The sequence below is a fragment of the Ceratotherium simum genome, chromosome 36 (genome assembly GCF_057802395.1).
Source record: "Ceratotherium simum simum isolate JZ-2026a chromosome 36, ASM5780239v1, whole genome shotgun sequence".
Taxonomy (NCBI): Eukaryota; Metazoa; Chordata; class Mammalia; order Perissodactyla; family Rhinocerotidae; genus Ceratotherium; species Ceratotherium simum.
The window spans coordinates 21,879,825-21,896,921 of NC_141935.1; the positions used below are offsets into that span (position 1 = coordinate 21,879,825).

Sequence of the window (17,097 nt, forward strand, 5' to 3'; positions counted from 1 at the left end):
TGATCATGCGCCCTTCCCAGGGCTGTGGTGACAAGTGAGATTAATATAGGCAGACAGCTTTGGCAAACTGTAGGATCCTGAACAAATTCAGGGGGCCGTGATTATTACCGAGTCCAGCTACATGAAAGGTCTCTTCAAATTGTAGAAAAGGAGATAATCTGGGTTGGAAACCGGATCCTTGTCTCTAAAAAGTCAAAATCTAAGAGTGGAAGTACCAAAGAGAGGGAAGGGCAGACATGGTGTCTGCATTTAGGTAACACACAGATTGTAGCGCTCAGAGGAAGGGGAGATGTAAGAGGAGATCATAAACATAAAGGGGGCAGACACACCCCCTTCAATTTTAAAAATTGAATTTTTTTTACATATTTATCTTTTTTTTTCTTAGAACATTTAAGTTCTGCTCTCTTAACAAATTTCAGTTATGCAATACAGTGCTATCATCTACAGTCACCATGTTGTACATTACATCCTCAGACCTTACTCATGTTATAGCTGAAAGTTTGTACCGTTTACCAACCTCTCCCTATTTCCCCCATGTTTAAATGTCATAAATAATTTTTAAAATGATTTTTAAATTATAATTTTTAAAAGTCCATTGTATTTGTGCTTTTTTAAAATTTTAATTTTGAAACTTATTTTTTAGAACAATTTTAGATTTACAGAAAAATTGAGATGATAGTACAGAGGCTTCCATACACCCCACCCACAGTTTCCCCTGTTATTAACATCTGACGTTACTGTGTATCTCACATTAGTGTGATACGTTTGTTACAATTAATGAGCCAATATCGATACACTATTATTAACTCAAGTCCAGACTCTGTTTGGATTTCCTTAGTCTTTACCTAAAGTCCTTTCTCTGTTCCAAGATGCCATCCAGGAGACCACATTACATGCAGTTGTCACGTCTCCTGTTCCTCTGGGCTGTGACGGTTTCTCAGACTCTCCTTGGTTTTGATGACCTTGACAGCTTTGAGGAGTACTGGTCAGGGATTCTATAGGATGCCCCTCTATTGGAATTTACAGGTGCCTTTTTTAAAAATAGTGCATGTAGTTTAAAAATGCAAAAGGACTAGAAAATAGTTGTTGGCTGGTTTGACGGAGAAAGTAAATACATTCTTTTCACTTAAAAACCATTGCTTCACCAGCAACTCCAGCAGCACCCTCGCCGCCCCAGCGGAGGCCTCTCCTAACCCCCTGGAGCAGATGTGCGGTGTCCATGAGTCATCGTTTCCTCTCAGCCTCTCTCTGGGTAGAAATGCTCTTTCACAGCTTTTCTCCCCCGTCGCTGCTGCCCGTGCTCCCCACTCCCTTTCCTGCTGCATCTCAGACAGCCTTGTAAACAGGGCCAGGATGGATCGCTCACCCTACTGTTTTGCCCGGAGGCCCCTGTCCTGTCCTGGCTGCCCCAGCCTTGGCCGTCACACAGCAGGGTCCCTGCCTCATCTGAAGCCTGAAGGGCAAATCTCTCCTTGGCTGTCCCTGACTTCCCCTCTCCAGGCAGTAGATTCAGTGGGAATCTTCCCCAAGAGAATCCCCCCGTTGTCGCCTACACTTTCCTCTGAAGCCGCAGGGTGCCCAAAAGGAATTCACAGGGTCCCGCCTGCTCCCCATGGGCATAAGGATCAGAGTGTGACTTTTCGCTTGTCGGGTGCTCCCTGAGCCGGGAGCCAGGCCACACCCCCCCGTATGGCCTCAGTTGTCTGTCTCTGAGATGAGAGGGTTGGGTCAGATTTTCCTAAGGTCCCACTACTTCTGATATTCTTTGACTCCAAAATATGCTACCTTCTGCCAGCAGTCCCCACGCCCCCCCAAATCCCCTCACACTCATGTTTGTGAGCAGTAACGTCTCCGCTCCAAGGTCTAAGGATCATTGCTCAGATCATCCCCCAACAGTATCAGCCACAGAGAGGCCCCCATCCTGGAGATCTCAGAAATGAGGGACCATGTGTTCTGTGAGGTCTGATGGGGTCCTGGCCAGGAACAGTAGTGGTGATGGAGCCCCAGGATGAGGGAGGGCCACTCTGGCTGGCCCACCATCGAGTGACCTGGCCAGCAGGTGTGCAATGGAGCAGACTCTGGACCAGCACTGCCCAACAGAATTTTAGCGATGATGGAAATGTTCTGTGTCTGCACTGTCCCATTTGGTAGCCACTAGGCAGATGTGGAACACTTGAAGTGTGACTAATGCAACTGAGGAACTGAATTTCTAATTTTAATAAATTTAAATTTAAAGAACACACATGCATTGTGGCTACTGCAGTGGACGGCACAGCCGACCATGGAGCATTGGGATCCAGTCTCCCATCCTTGACTCTCCAGGCTGGGATGGTCCTCACAGGCCTGTGTGTCTCCACATGGAGCCACGCAAGGCACGTACATCAGTAAACAGCTATAAACAGCAGATTCAAGAGTGAGGACTTGGGTGTCCATCAGTTAGAGGTTGGCCTCTTGGTTCTGCCACGTCCTGGCTCTGTCACTTTGGGTGAATCACTATCCCCTTCAAGCCTCAGTTTCCTCATCCATGAAATGGGGATGATAATAGGGCTGTGAGGATGAAATGAAATAATGCATGGAAAGCTCGAGCGCCAGAGGCTGACACATGGTAAGGGTGTAGTAACTACAAATGGCAGGTTATCTTTGGGGAGGGTGTGGCTCGAGGGGAGTATGTCAGATGAGGTTGGGGGTGAGGTGGAGCGCACTGTGCCATGTCTTGAGTACCTGACTGTGTCCCAGCTCTAGAGCCTGGCATTGGCGACCACTGAAGTTGTAGAGAGGGGTGACAGAGGAGATGGTGTTCAGAGAAAAGTTCAAGAAACTCAGGGAAGTCCCCTCTGCCCCACTTCCAGGGTGCGTGCAATGGCCGTTGCTTCCTGATGTTCCCCCCAAGGCCCAGGGACCCTGGAGTGCCGCAGCTCTCAAGGCTCTGTCCTCTCCCTGCACATGGACTTGGCCACCAGCACCCCTGTAACTTTCAGCTGTGAGCTTCCACTTACCCATCTTTGAAATGGGAACAATAGTGACATTTGCATCTTTCCTTTTCCCATGAGGTGGAGAGCTTTAGAACTGTATGACTGGAAGGTGCCATTGGGACCCAGGGCCCCTTGTGGTCTCTGTCTCTCTGGGATCAGGATCGGAGTGAGAGAAGAGCTCCAGCGTTCATTCTTGTTGGGCTGGTCCATCACGTGATCTTTCTCCTGCATCTTGCTGCCCCAGCCTCCATGAGACTTTTTCCCTTTAGTTCAACACTGAATGCCCCCAGGAAGTCAGGAAAGTAGACTGTCCCGCCGGTTCCTCAGAAGGGGAGGGAGGAGAGGTCCCCAGGAGCTGGAATTTAGCACAGGAGTTGGCAGCCAGGGCAAGGCTCCCCTTCTCCTGTGGGGGTCTGTGAGGGCCACAGGGGTTAGGGGAGGAAGGGTGTGGATTTGACTGGGCCTGGCAGAAAGACACCATGTCCACTGGAGTACTGGCAGATAAAAACTCTGATTTAAGGTAGTGACCAGTGGGGCCATGGCCGCAGGGAACTGGGGCAGGACAGGGACTCAGGTGACGGGCGGGGACGCCCTTCTGAGAGTCCAGTAGTCCATGCAGGTTCGGAGTGGGAGAGTGTGAACCTCGGGCCTCAGCATCTCGTCTCCCTCCGTTTTAGGGCCTTCTCCAGCAGGAGCAGCATGGGGGAAAGGAAGGGAGAGGGGACACGTGGTTTGTTTTTTTTTATAATTTTATTTATTTATTTTTTTTTTCCCCCAAAGCCCCAGTAGATAGCTGTATGTCATAGTTGCACATCCTTCTAGTTGCTGTATGTGGGACGCGGCCTCAGCATGGCCAGAGAAGCGGTGCGTCGGTGCGCACCCGGGATCCGAACCCGGGCGGCCAGTAGCCGAGCGCGCGCACTTAACCGCTAAGCCACGGGGCCAGCCCAAGGGACATGTGGTTTGAATCATTTGTTCTTGCTCACAGTTCCCTGTGCGGTTCCCGGAAGGAGGCTGAAGGCTTTCGTGCTAACCAGGGTTGAGATGTGACTAGAGTGAAGCATCTTCCCCCCGCCCCCTCCCAGCCCCTAATATAATGAGACATGACTGTGTTTGCATGGAGAGGGATTCTGGTTTGGGGTTACCCTTTTCTGGGCTGCTGGCGGGCCAAAAAACGAGTCACAGAAGGGACAGCCCCGTGTGACTCATCACTCACCATCTCGCAGGCCTGGGCTGCTGGCAGGGTGTGCACTTCCTCTAGAGAATCCCCCTGCCCGCCAGCTCCTGGAGTGGCCCTAAATTGGCTCCTCAGGGCTTCCGTCCTCCCCTTTCCAAAGCTGAAACTCCAGCAGCCTGACAGCAGGACTCCCCTCCCTCCCTGGGCTGCCTAGGCCATGAGAGATTCATCCTGTCTGGCAGGGTATCGGGTCTGCTGGAGACTGTTAAATACCAGCGTCCCAGGAAAGGTCACTGGCTGCCAGAAGCAGCCTCAATATCTTGGTCCGTTTATCATTTCCTAGCAAAAAAAAAAAAAAAAAAAAAGGCACCAAGGAAATGGGACACAGGATAAGCGAGACCTGAGACAGCAGGGTTTCCTGACTGTTTGGGGCCAGGCGGTTCTCGGTCACGGGGAATATCCTGTGTGCTGTGGGGTGCGCGGCAGCATTCCTGGCCTCTGCCCACTGTGCACACAAGCACCACCCTCCCCAAGTGCAACAATCGAAAATATCTCCAGACGTTGCCAAAAATCCCCAGAGCGGGTGGCAGAAATGCCCCTGCTGGAAAACCGCTGATAGCCAGGGAGAGTGAAGGGGGCACACAGGAACATCAAGTACTATGGGAACCGTGGGGGTGGTCCTGGGCATCGGGGCGCAGAATGGCCCTGCAGGGAGCCTGGTGAAGGCAGCGGCCAGTGAGAAGGATCCTAAATAGGTGGTGAGGGGGCAGCGGTGATTGGTCACTGAGCTGCTGGAGACCAAGGTCGCACACTTCCCGTGTGGCGTCACCTAACCCAGCCACAGTTGGGAGTCAACATTGTCGTAGGAAAGGAGAAAACAGCATCGAGAGTGCAAAGGCAGGGCCGCATGGCTGGGATATTTGACCTTGTGGGAGAGGGGCTCCAACCCTCCCAGCGTCCAGGGGAGATGATTCGGCAAAGCAGGAGATGGAGACCTCCCTGCTTCTCAGAGGATGCTCCCCTCATCAGGACCGTCTGTCTTATCAGCTTCCTGGACCAGGTGAAGGGTGCGTCTCAGGTCCTGGGGTGCCCTGGGGACCGAAGAGTGACTGAGCATCTGGACGTCTTGGCACGGCATCCTGCCACTGGCATATCTCAGGGCTGGCTCCATTCTCTTGCTGGTACCCCCCAGAGAGGCAGACTCTGTGAGTTAGCAGATGCATCTTACTGTCCCTGGCCAGGCACAGGTTTCAGTAGGGTCCCTGTCTCGTTATACCTGTATCTAGTGTGTGACAGCTCACCCGCAAAATCAGTGGCTTACAATAACAGTCATTTCCTTGTTCTCGCTCATGGTTCTGACGGATGACTGGGCTCAGCCAAGTGACTCTCAGGATCTCTCACCATGGTTGCAGTCAGATGGGGACAGGGCCAGGGTTACCTGAAGGCCCCTCACGCACATGTCTGGTGCCCGGGGTGGAGGCTGGACCACCTGGAGGCCCAGGATCTCTGCCTCTTATGTGGTCTCCTCCAAGGAGACTTTAAGGTAGCTGAATTTCTTACACAGTGGCACATGTCCCAAGAAAGATAATGGGGAGCCGTCTCGCTTTTTATGATCTAGCCTTGGAAGTCACGTAGCATCACTTCTGCCGTACCCTCTTCATTAAGACAGACAGAGGGGCCGGCCCGGCAGCGCAGGCGGTTAAGTGCGCGCGCTCTGTTTCGGTGGCCCGGGGTTCGCAGGTTCGGATCCCGAGCGCGCACCAACGCACCACTTGTCAAGCCAGGCTGCGGCAGCGTCCCATGTAAAGTAGAGGAAGATGGGCACAGATGTTAGCCCAGGGCCAATCTTCCTCAGCAAAAAGGGGAGGATCAGCATCGGATGTTAGCTCAGGGCTAATCTCCCTCAAAAAAAAAAAAAAAAAAAAGACAAAAGCCCGCGCAGGTTCAAGAGGAGGGACACAGATTCCACCTCCTGGTGGAGAATGGCAGGGTTCTAGAAGAGCATGTGAAACCGGAAATATTGTGGCCACCATTTTGGGAAGATGCCATGGTTCCTCCCCTTTGAATAATGGCCTTGTCCTTCACCAATGGTGACCCAAGGCTGCTCAGACCCTAGCTCATCATGGTTGGGTGGGTGTGTTCTCTGGGACCTCCCAAAATGCAGGGCAGAGGAGCACTCATCTGGCTGGGCTGACCCTGCCAGTTTCAGGACCCCCTTTACCTGCCAAGCTTTGCTGAGGCACCCTACTGGGCCCAGACTCCTGGACCACCCAGGCTAGCCAATTGCCTCTCTGCTGCCATTCAGCCAGCTTTCTTGGTGCCTGTGATGGAAGCAAGTGGGCTGGGACTTCAGGCAGAAGAAAACCAAAAAAATGCAGTCCTTTCTCTACACAAGACTTTTGTCTCTGCCTGCTCTCCCCACATCCAACCAGCCCTCTCCCTTCTGGGTCCTTAATCCCTCTCCAGGCCTCCTTCTCTCCTATCCCCCCATTACTGCAAGATGGGCCTTAATTCTCACCTGGATTTCTGCTCTGGGTGCCTGCCTGTCTCCAATCCATTCTGGATGTTACTCCCAGAACCCTGTCCCCAGTGGTGGAAACAGTTAAGTGGACAAATTAAATATAAGTTTTGATTATGCTATAATGGGGTCAACTAGGATGCAGTGTCAGGACACAGGAGGGGAACAGCAAGGGGTTAAGAGGGGCCCCCCAAAGGCTGGGACTGAGTCCCCAAGGATGACTAAGGAGCAAGAGGAAGCGGGGAGCAGGGTATGCACGTCCCATACTTATTATTCTGGAAAGTGCAATATTATCGTGCCTGGAGGGTCTGGTGCAGAAAGGGAGAGGGTGAGAAGGAATTAGCTTCAATTCCCCCGGGGGTCAGTTCAGACTCGTAAACTAATCTCTCCAGCCTCAGCCCTCCACGCACCCTGCACCCCATGCCCGACCTCTGCCCTGCTCCCTGCCCCTCCTGGACTGAGCGCTCCCCTACTCCTTTTGAGAGTCTGCACTTGACCTTCCCTCTCTCTGCCGGTGCTCCCCATCGCCCCCACCACCCTGTTATTCAGGACAGACCCAGCTCCCCTCCTCTGAGCCTTGCCACCCCCCCCCCCCACAGCCCCTGTTCAGACTTGAAGCCTCGTGCTCGCCACCATCTTCTGTGACCATCTGTTCCATGTCAGTCCCTGGGTCCTGAGCCTCCGAGAGCGAGGGCGATTCTTTAGCCCTAGCACAGGCCAGGTGTGGAGGGACGAATGAGGAGACAAGGAGCCGGAGACCAGGAGGGAGGAAGAAGAGATGCCCATACAGCAGAGTCAGCTCGAGGACAGGTGCTCAGAGGCTTTCAAGGGTGACACGGGCAGGTCGGGCCACAGGACATGAGAGAAGCGACAGAGAGGGGTGCTGAGGCCAGGGAGGGTTCTGAAATGCCATGGGGCTAGCCTCGGGCTTGTGTTCTGTCTGCTCGTTCTCCAAGACAAAGAACTGCCTCAGTCTGTGTTTTTGAAGTATGTGCACGTGAGTGTATGTGCATGCGTACACGTGTGTTTACACATACACGTGTGTGTGTATTTTGCTTCACAGAGCACATGCTCCACTGTGACGTGGTCCCTGCACTCACAGAACTTGGAGTGTCAACAGGCACCTGTGCTCTAGTGGACAGAGCTAGAGCAGGACAGGTGGGAGGGAAGCCCAGCCTATCCTGGATTGTCTGCTTCTCTTTCCTGTTTGTGGAGGAAAGACGGTGACAGTGGAAAGGAAAGAAGGAGAAAGCAGACAACAAATATTATGTTCCCCTCTTGGGAAAACTAACGGCAGCCGCAAATATTAGTAACCCAACCACATCCTGCTCCCCGCAATGGGCCCCAGGTGACCGCGGCCCGTGTGCGAGGCTGACCTTCGGGACACAGGCACAGAGGCCTGGGGAGCATGGCTCTGGAAATTTACTGACATGGCTCTGCATGAATTTACCTTTTCAGAAAAGGAGCTTAAAGAAGCCATTCATAGGGTCTGCTTGGGAGTGTCGTGTCCTCAGAGGGCGGTCTGGGCGGGCCCCTGAGTGCGTGCCTGGGGAGGGAAGCCTGTGTGTACCTGGTGTGCTCACAGAGGAGCCAGGAGGGGGGTGAGCCCAGCTGGAGACAGTTAAACCTTTTTTTAAAAATTATTTTATTGAAGTCCTAATGGCTTATAACGTTGTATAAATTTCAGGGGTACATTATTATATTTCAGCTTCTGCATAGACTCCATCGTCTTCACCACCAGTTTTCTAGTTTTTATCTGTCATCATACATATGTGCCCCTTTACCCCTTTTGCCCTCCCTCCATCCCCTTCCCCTCTGGTAACCAACAATCTGTTGGAGACAGTTGAACCTTTTATTAAGGCAGGCCTAGGTTGTCTGGGTCCAGAAGGGTGAGGCAGCCGTGCTTGATGATCCAGAAATCCAACTCAAACCTTCTTTTCTCAAGCAAATCAGAAGAGGAGGGGGAGGTTTGGACTTGGAGGGAATTCCTTGGGGGCCCATGAACAAAAGTGGCTTGAGACATCTCAGCAGGTGCCTGAGGCTCGGCCAGAGAGAATGTCACTGAACAGTTGTTGAACAAATGAATAAATTAATAGATGAATACTCTCTGCCATAGGCGCAAAAGTGGTAAAAATTCTGTTTGAAAACCCATAGCCAAGGCATGCAGAGAGAGAAACTGATTCTCAAACTGCTGACACAGGAGGAGGCAGGAGGCCGTTTGGCTGTTAAAGGATCCTCTTGCCTTGTGTTATGTGAGGGAACTCTAGGGGCGGAATAAATATTCCTCTGCTCTTGTAGGTTCTTCTGGCTGGTCTAAGAATTAAATTGACATGAGATAGAATAACAGGAGAAAATCAAACCAAGTTTAATAACATGTATACGTGGGAGAGACCCAGGAAAACTGAGTAACTTGCCAAAACAACCAAAGCCACCACCTTAAATACCAACTTCAGCTAAAGAGAAAGGAGGATGTTGGGGATAGTGGTTTGGGACTTCAAAGGGGAGGAAGGCAATTTGCATGGAGTTAGAAAAGCAAATATTTCATAAACAAATGTTTGCCATGCCTTGCACAGACAATGGGACATGGGGAGGACTTGGATCAAATGGGCCTTACTAGGTTCCCCCTGTCTACCACACCTAGTTCATATGATACTATAGTCATCTATGGTGAGAGCTCCTTCCTGGGGCAGGCCTTCTAAAATTATTCTAGGCAGTCAGGGGGAGGTCAAAGTTTCTTCCTGAGTCTTTTGTTCTTAAAAATAATCAAGCCAGAGAGACACATTTTGGGATAGCAATTCTACTCCCCTATAAGACAAAGCAGAGAAGAGACTACGAAGCCAGCCTCATCCCAGGGAGCTGAGCGTGGCTCTCAGGCCCCCTGATCCGGCACCAAGGGGCATGAAGGGGGACTGTCAATAGTCCCAGCTGAGATTCCACCAGGCCTGGGAGTGGGGGAGCTGCACACGGCGGTGGTCACTCTTGGGTTTGGGTAAATGCGTTTGTATCTATAACCTCATCCGTGCTCATTTATTACCTTTGTTTACTCATTATTTGAATCCCGCCCACTACTTTCAAAGAGTTTGAGGAGACCCAAGACGATGAAACAGGCTCCATATGCACTCAGGGGTCACAGTCCTTCCCCCCCACCACATCCTCCCCATCTGCAGCTCTCCCCTCCTCATTCCCACCCCCACACCACCCCCATCATCAGCCGTCACCCCTTCTGGGACAGGACAGCCAAATATGGCCAATGTGGCACATAACTCAGCCTCAGTCAAAACTTCACCTCTTTTCGGTCTTAGTTTTCTCCTTTATAAAATTAGAAGATAAAAACAGCAAGCACGTGCTAGCTTCCGCAGCACATATGCTAAAATTGGAATGATACAGAGAAGATTAGCATGCGCCTGTGCAAGGATGACACGCAAATTCGTGAAGCGTTCCATAGTTTTGAACACGATGCAGTCTATACAGAAACTGAAATATAATAGTGTACACCTGAAGTTTACAATGTTATAAGCCAATATGACCTCAATAAAATAATTTTTTAAAAAAACAGCAAGTACTTAGAGACAGTGTTCTAAATGCTTTACATGTTTTCTCCCATTTAATTCTCCACTCTATGAGGCAGTTTACTATTATTAAACCCATTTTATATGTGAGGAAACTGAGGCACAGAGAGAGTACTTTGACCCGGGTCAGAGCCAGGATTTGAACTCAGTGTTCTGGCTCCAGTGTTTCTTAACTTTTGGGAGTGGAGGTGGGAGAGAAACCTGACTCCTTCCCCCTAGAAAACCACATATATTCACATACATGCAAAACTGGAACAAAATGTTTGGGTTTCCAGATCTCTGAAGCCCATTCATGGACTCCTAGTTTCCCTTTTCATCTGATACTGACAACCTTCTGAGGATATGTGAGTATTATTCATTCCCCTTCCACAGCTGAGAAAACCTGAGGTCAGAGAAATTAAGAAATGTATCCAGGGGCTGGCCTGGTGGCATAGTGGTTACGTTCACGTGCTCTGCTTGGGTGGCCTGGAGTTCACAGGTTCAGATCCTGGGCATAGATCTATACACTGCTCATTGAGCCAAGCTGTGGCGGCTTCCTATATACAAAATAGAGGAAGATGGGCACAGATGTTAGCTCAGGGACAATGTTCCTCAAGCACAAAGAGGAAGATTGGCAACAGATGTTAGCTCAGGGCCAATCTTCCTCACCAAAAAAAAAAAAAGTTATCCAAGTTCACATAATCATAAGTGGTGGGATCTGGATTCAAATCCAGGTCTTCTAACCACAAATCTAGTGGTCATTCTTACCCCATCTGGTCAGGCCTCATAGGTCTATCCAGAAGGTCTTTCCACTCTGCTCCCTTCTGGTGTCCCAGTGTGGCTGTGCAGTGCCCGTGGAGCCATTTGCTCTGTGCCTAGCAGCTGGGGAACAGCCAGCAAAGGCCCTCCACCCCTGTGAGCCTGCCTCCAGCCTTACTTGGGACCCCTCAGCCCTTAGGCTGACTGGCACCCTGCCTGGAGTGCCCACCTGTTCTGTGCCACTCACCCACTGCCCAAAGGTCTCAGTCCACCAGGCCAGTGCTCCCAGTGGGCAGGGACCCTGCCTGCAGGTTTGGTCACCTCTCACTGGCTCAGTGCCAGGAGAGAGGGTGCTTGGGACAGTGTGGAATGGATGGGCACATGGCACCAGGGAGGAGGCTGTGCAGAATGGGATCCCCAGGGGCTGGGCTGGAGGAATAAATCCAGCCAGAGGAGATGGAGAGGGCAGCCAAGACCCCGGAATCTGGTTGAGGGTGCGGCAGGTGCCTCTTGGTGCCGGGAGGCAAAAAGGTGTGTGGGAAAGTGAGAGAATGGAGTGCAAGCAAGATGTGGAACCAGTGAGGGCAGTTCTTTGAGGGAGTGGGCATGAACGCAGCCTCCAGGGAGACACACCTTTTATGGGAATCCAGAGCCACTGGGGAAGGTAGGGTATCTCAGTGCTGCCCTCAGTAAAAGATAAAGGGGCAAATCTGGCATGAGGCCCTGGGCCACCAACTGCCCCTGGGTGACTGATTTCTTTCCTGTCATGCTGGCTTTCTACCCAACCCCCATCCCAGCTCCGGACTCCCAGAAACCTACCTCTCCCATTTCCACACAAACCTGCTTTCTGTCATTTTCACATGAGAGCATTTAAATTCAACATTCCCTTTCCCACAGGTATTTGCATTCTAGGTCTGATCTCAATGTGGGGTGAGGATTCATCTGTTATGGGAATTGTTGGGGAAGAAAAATTTCTCCTCTACCCTTCTAAGTTCTTCTGGCTGGTCTAAGAATTAAATTGACATGAGATAGATTAACAGGAGGAAAACTAAGAGAAGTTTAGTAACATATATACCTCCTGTGTACATGGGAGAGGCCCAGGAAAACTGAGTAACTCGCCAAAATGGCCGAAGCCATCACCTTAAGTACCATCTTCAGCTAAAGACAAAGGAGGATGTTGGAGATGGGGAGACAATTATGGGAGGTTACCAGGAAAAGCACAGTAAACAAGAATAAGATTGTTATGCAGATTTAAATTGTTGCCTTCTCCATTGGTAACAGTTTCTAGAGATTGAGTCATCCCCCTCTTCCTGGTACAGCTAGGGAGACACCCTTACAAATGGAAATTTCTCTTACACTGTCTTTTACAAAGCATAACTTCTACTTGTTTTCAAAGCTTCTCCCATGTCTGCTGTTTTTCTGAAAAAATAACCAGCCTAGGGGCCAGCCCGGTGGTGTAGTGGTTAAGTTCACGCACTCCGCTTCAGCGGCCTGGGGTTCGCAGGTTCGGATCCCGGGCGCGAACATACTCACCGCTCATCAAGCCATGCTGTGGCAGGCGTCCCACATATAAAGTAGAGGAAGATGGGCACAGATGTTAGCCCAGGGCCAGACTTCCTCAGCAAAAAGAGGAGGATTGGCAACAGATGTTAGCTCAGGGCTGATCTTCCTCACCAAAAAATAATAATAACCAGCCTAAAATCATCCTTATGCCAAAAAGACATGTTTTGGGGTGGCAAATTCTGCTCCCCTGCAGTACCTTTTTTTTTTTTTTTTGTGAGGAAGATCAGCCCTGAGCTAACATCCATGCTAATCCTCCTCTTTTTGCTGAGGAAGACTGGCTCTGAGCTAACATCTATTAGCAATCCTCTTCCTTTTTTTTTTCCCCCAAAGCCCCAGTAGATAGTTGTATGTCATAGTTGCACATCCTTCTAGTTGCTGTATGTGGGACGTGGCCTCAGCATGGCCAGAGAAGCAGTGCATCAATGCGCGCCAGGGATCCCAACCCAGGCCACCAGTAGCGGAGGGCGCGCACTTAATGCTAAGCCACGGGGCCAGGCCCCTCCCCTGCAGTATTAAGCCTGGATGTAGTGTGGGTTTTTGGAGGAAGGGAGCAACGGGCTGCTGTAGGCAGCTCCTGCTGGACTAAGCTTGAGGCTGTTGGGGCATCTAGGTGGGCTTTTAGGACAGGAAGCAGAAAATCCCTCCACCCTGGGAGGGTCCCCAGCTTCTCAGTCCTGTACTGGTTGAGTGTCTTCCAGGACAGAAAGGAGGGACAGAAATTAGCTGGGTGTGAGGGGAGCCCGGACATGGCAATGGCTAGTCTGTCGAGCCTGTGGTCAGGGCCTTCAGCAGGTGGTTCTGGGCAGAGACCTGTCTGTTGCCTTTAATGATAGATGTGGCCAGCAGCCGCCTGCTGAAGGAGATGTCACAGACAGCCACCTGTAGTGACCCAGCTCTGACATTTGTCCCCACTTGTGTCCAGGGCACTGGAGAGACAGAGGCAGGCATCAGGCTCCCAGGATGAGAAAGGCAGAGGAGAGGTTGTGAGTCAGATCTTTAGGGCAACTTAGGCAGAATGTGCTAGTATTTATATGTGCCTCACCTCATTCCTCAGAGAATTAAGGCCTAAGCAAAAAAAAAAAAAAAAAAAAAAAAAAAAAAAAAAAGCATACAATAAAACCATGGGTTGTAAAGAAAAAAATCAGTTCTAAAGAAAAGACAATCCAGAAAGAAGAGGAGAGAGAAAAATAGACATAGATGCCATTAAAAGGACCTCAGCTGCTGGGAGTGGGCCCTACATTTAGTGCTGATGCCCAACAGCCGTAAAAGAATCTCACTGAGCCCCCAGGGAAGGTCTGGTTCTGAGCAGCCCAGCTCCTCTAGAACCTGCCAGGGAACCAGCTGCAAGCATGCCCCTCACTAAGTAAGCTGGCATTTCCAATGGGCACTGCGGGTCACTGGCCATGTGAGATGTCAAGGAAGGGTTCCAGGGTCAAGTCAGTTTGGGAAATATGCGTATTATGTCCCCTCACCCTTGGGACGGTCACCATGTGTAATTATTGAAAAGCTCTGACAAATCTCCACACTGGACCTGGTTAATAGAACCCATTTCTCAGGGAACATCTGTTAACTTCTTGAGGACCTGGTTTCTGCAGAACACACTTTGGGAGACACAGGAATAAGTGAATTGATTGACTGTTGTTATTGAATATAGACCAATTATTATGGAAGACCTCTACCAAAAATAATATTCACTTATGTCGACACAAATAATCCATAATCAATCTATAAATCAAAATTGGGGTGAGTTTATTATGAGCCAAATTTTGAGGACCATATAGCCCGGGGCCTTCCTTCCCCAAGGAAGGAAGGGCAACAAAGAAGTAGGGTGTACAGAGCAGTTATATACCCTCAAAGAGCATGTATCTCATATGATTGCAATGTCCCTTTTACAATAGTCACAAGATCACCCTGCCAGATTGCCCTGTCAGCATAGTGATTGATGGACACAGTGGGTAGCAGGTCTGCTGTCTCCATGGGCGTGGCTGGTGGTGGGTGTGTTGTCTCGAGTTGGGTGGTCACAGGTTGAGCGCAGCAATCAAGTCCTAGCCTGGGGAGAAATGCTTATTCTTAAAGAAATGCCAATGTGGGGGAAGTTGCGTCCATATCTTAAGGGCATTTGTTCTTGTCTTTGGGACATGTTAATTGCTTAAAGCAGATATACAATGAATGTTCAGAGGCCATAGGCCCCTTTTGGAAAAACAAGGTCAGGCTGAATTAGTTTTACACCAATGGCTTCCTCATATGCTCCAATATATCCTATTGCTTGCCATTTATTTATCACTTAGAATAACTATGTTAAGCTAATTTTTTTTTACTGTAAGTACTAACATAACCAATTATCTATTGAGGACAATAAACTAGAGTTTGTGGTAATAAAACCACAATCTAAGCACATAGAAGGACACATATTGATTGTCCTTCTATATAACAGATCATCCGAAAATAACTTCAGATTATGAAGATATAAATTACAAATGGCGGCCATTGTAATGTTTCCCCATTTTTTATTTTTTTCTATTTTTTATTTTTCCCCATTTTTTTCTTTTTGGCATATTATACATACTGTCTGTATGTATAATTGCTTTGTTTTACTTAACACATCTTGTAGATCATTCCATATCGACAGAGAGAGCATCTTCGTTCCTTTTATGGCTGCATATAATTTCATTGTAGAGGGGGACCATAATTGTTTCACCAGCCCTCTATGGAAGGACATTTAGCTTGTTTCCAATCTTTCTGTTACAACCAATGCTGCAGTAAAATAACCTTATACATAACATCATTTTTTCATGGCAGTATGTCTGAGGGCAGATGACTAGATAGGGAATTGCTGGGGCTCATTGATACCGTCACATTGCCTTTGTAGAGACTGCACCAATCTCTGTGCTCACTGACAAGGTATCAGAGTGTTTACAGTGGTCCCCCTGTATCCGTGGGGGACATATTCCAAGACCCCAGTGGATGCCTGAAACTGCAGACAGTACCGAACCCTGTGTATACTATGTTTTTTCCTATACATACATACATATGATAAAGTTTAATTTATGAATTAGGCACAGTAAGAGATTAACAACAATAATAATAAAAGAGAACAATTATAACAATATACTGTAATAAAAGTTACTGTAGATCTTAGCAACCTCAGCATACAATTTTTTTTCTTTCCTCGTTAAGTGGAAAACTTTCACCTTTTCACTTAAAGGAAGCACTTGATGGCTTCTCTTTGGCATATCCGAATTGCCAGCATCCTTCCTCTTGCGGTTTGGGGCCGTTATTAAGGAAAATAAAGGTGACTTGAACACAAGTCACCTTGTGATACCGTGACAGTCGATCTGATAATGACTACTAAGTCGGATGATCACTACTACTATTACTACTAACCCAGATGGCTCGTAAGTAACTAACGGACGAGTGGCATGTTCAACTTGGATACGCTTAACAAAGGGATGAGTCACGTCCTGGATGGGGCAGAGCAGGTTGGCGCAAGATTTTCATCACGCTACGCACAATTTACAACTTATGAATTGTTTATTTCTGGAATTTTCCATTTAATATTTTTGGACCAAAGTTGACTGTAGGTAACTGAAACCGTAGAAAACGAAAGCACAAATAAGGGGGGGACTCCTTTATTCCCCCACAGCCTCTCCAGATGATCATACATTTTGATCTTTGCAATCTGAAAGATGAAAAATGATACCCATTTTTAGGGTTTTTTTGTAGTTTTACTTTATATTTCTTTTATGCTGAGTGAGGGTGAGTACCTTTTAATATGTTTGAGACATTAATTTTTCCTTCTTCCATTAAGTCTGTTTATATATTTGCCCATTTTTCAGTCGAGCTCATTTTTTTCTCTATATACTAGAAAGGTTTATATATAACCTTTGGTCTGGGATCTGAATAACATATTTTTCCCTGTTATTTTTTTAGTTTGACTTTGCATATTGTGATTTTTTTTTTTTAGCATGTAGATTTTTTTTTACTTTAATGTAGTTAAATTTATCATTTTAAAATTTTATGGCTTCCAGGTTATGATTCGATAGCCTATCTCCACTCTGAGAGTATAGCAGAATTCCCCCGTTGTCTCTTCTAGAATGTTTATGGATTTATAGAAATATTATATTAATAAAGTTATCATAGTGTAAATATATTAAAATAGAAATAAATATACATAAATACATAAACAATAAAAATGTAACTAATACAAATGGTTAGATTAATCATATTTATGTATGAGTGTATAAATAATATATTCAAATATACATTTAAGATATAAAATGTTATGTTTATATAAAAATATTATTCCATTTAGAATTTATCCCTGTGACAAGATGAGCTATCACTTGATTTTTTTCTAAATGGCTACTCAGCTTTTCCAATTCCATTGGTCAATAATTTATCTTTTCTAAATTCCTATGTTTGGAACTATTTCTAGACTTTCTGTTCTGTACCATTTATCTGTCTGTATACTCACGCACCAGTTCTGCACTATGTTAATTATTGTAGCTTTGTACGTGTTTTAATATCTGATAGAGCTAGACTCCCTTGCTTCTTACATTT

General features: G+C 48.0%; 1 protein-coding gene and 1 non-coding gene across 2 annotated transcripts in view; both read left to right on the plus strand.

Annotated features, from left to right (window-relative positions):
• CAPN2 (calpain 2) overlaps positions 1-17,097 on the plus strand; it is a 57,410-nt gene that overhangs the window by 8,156 nt on the left and 32,157 nt on the right. The window lies entirely within an intron of this gene.
• Positions 10,011-10,116, plus strand: LOC147912360 (U6 spliceosomal RNA). Its single transcript, XR_015550044.1, has one exon. It is a non-coding gene; the product is annotated as a U6 spliceosomal RNA (small nuclear RNA).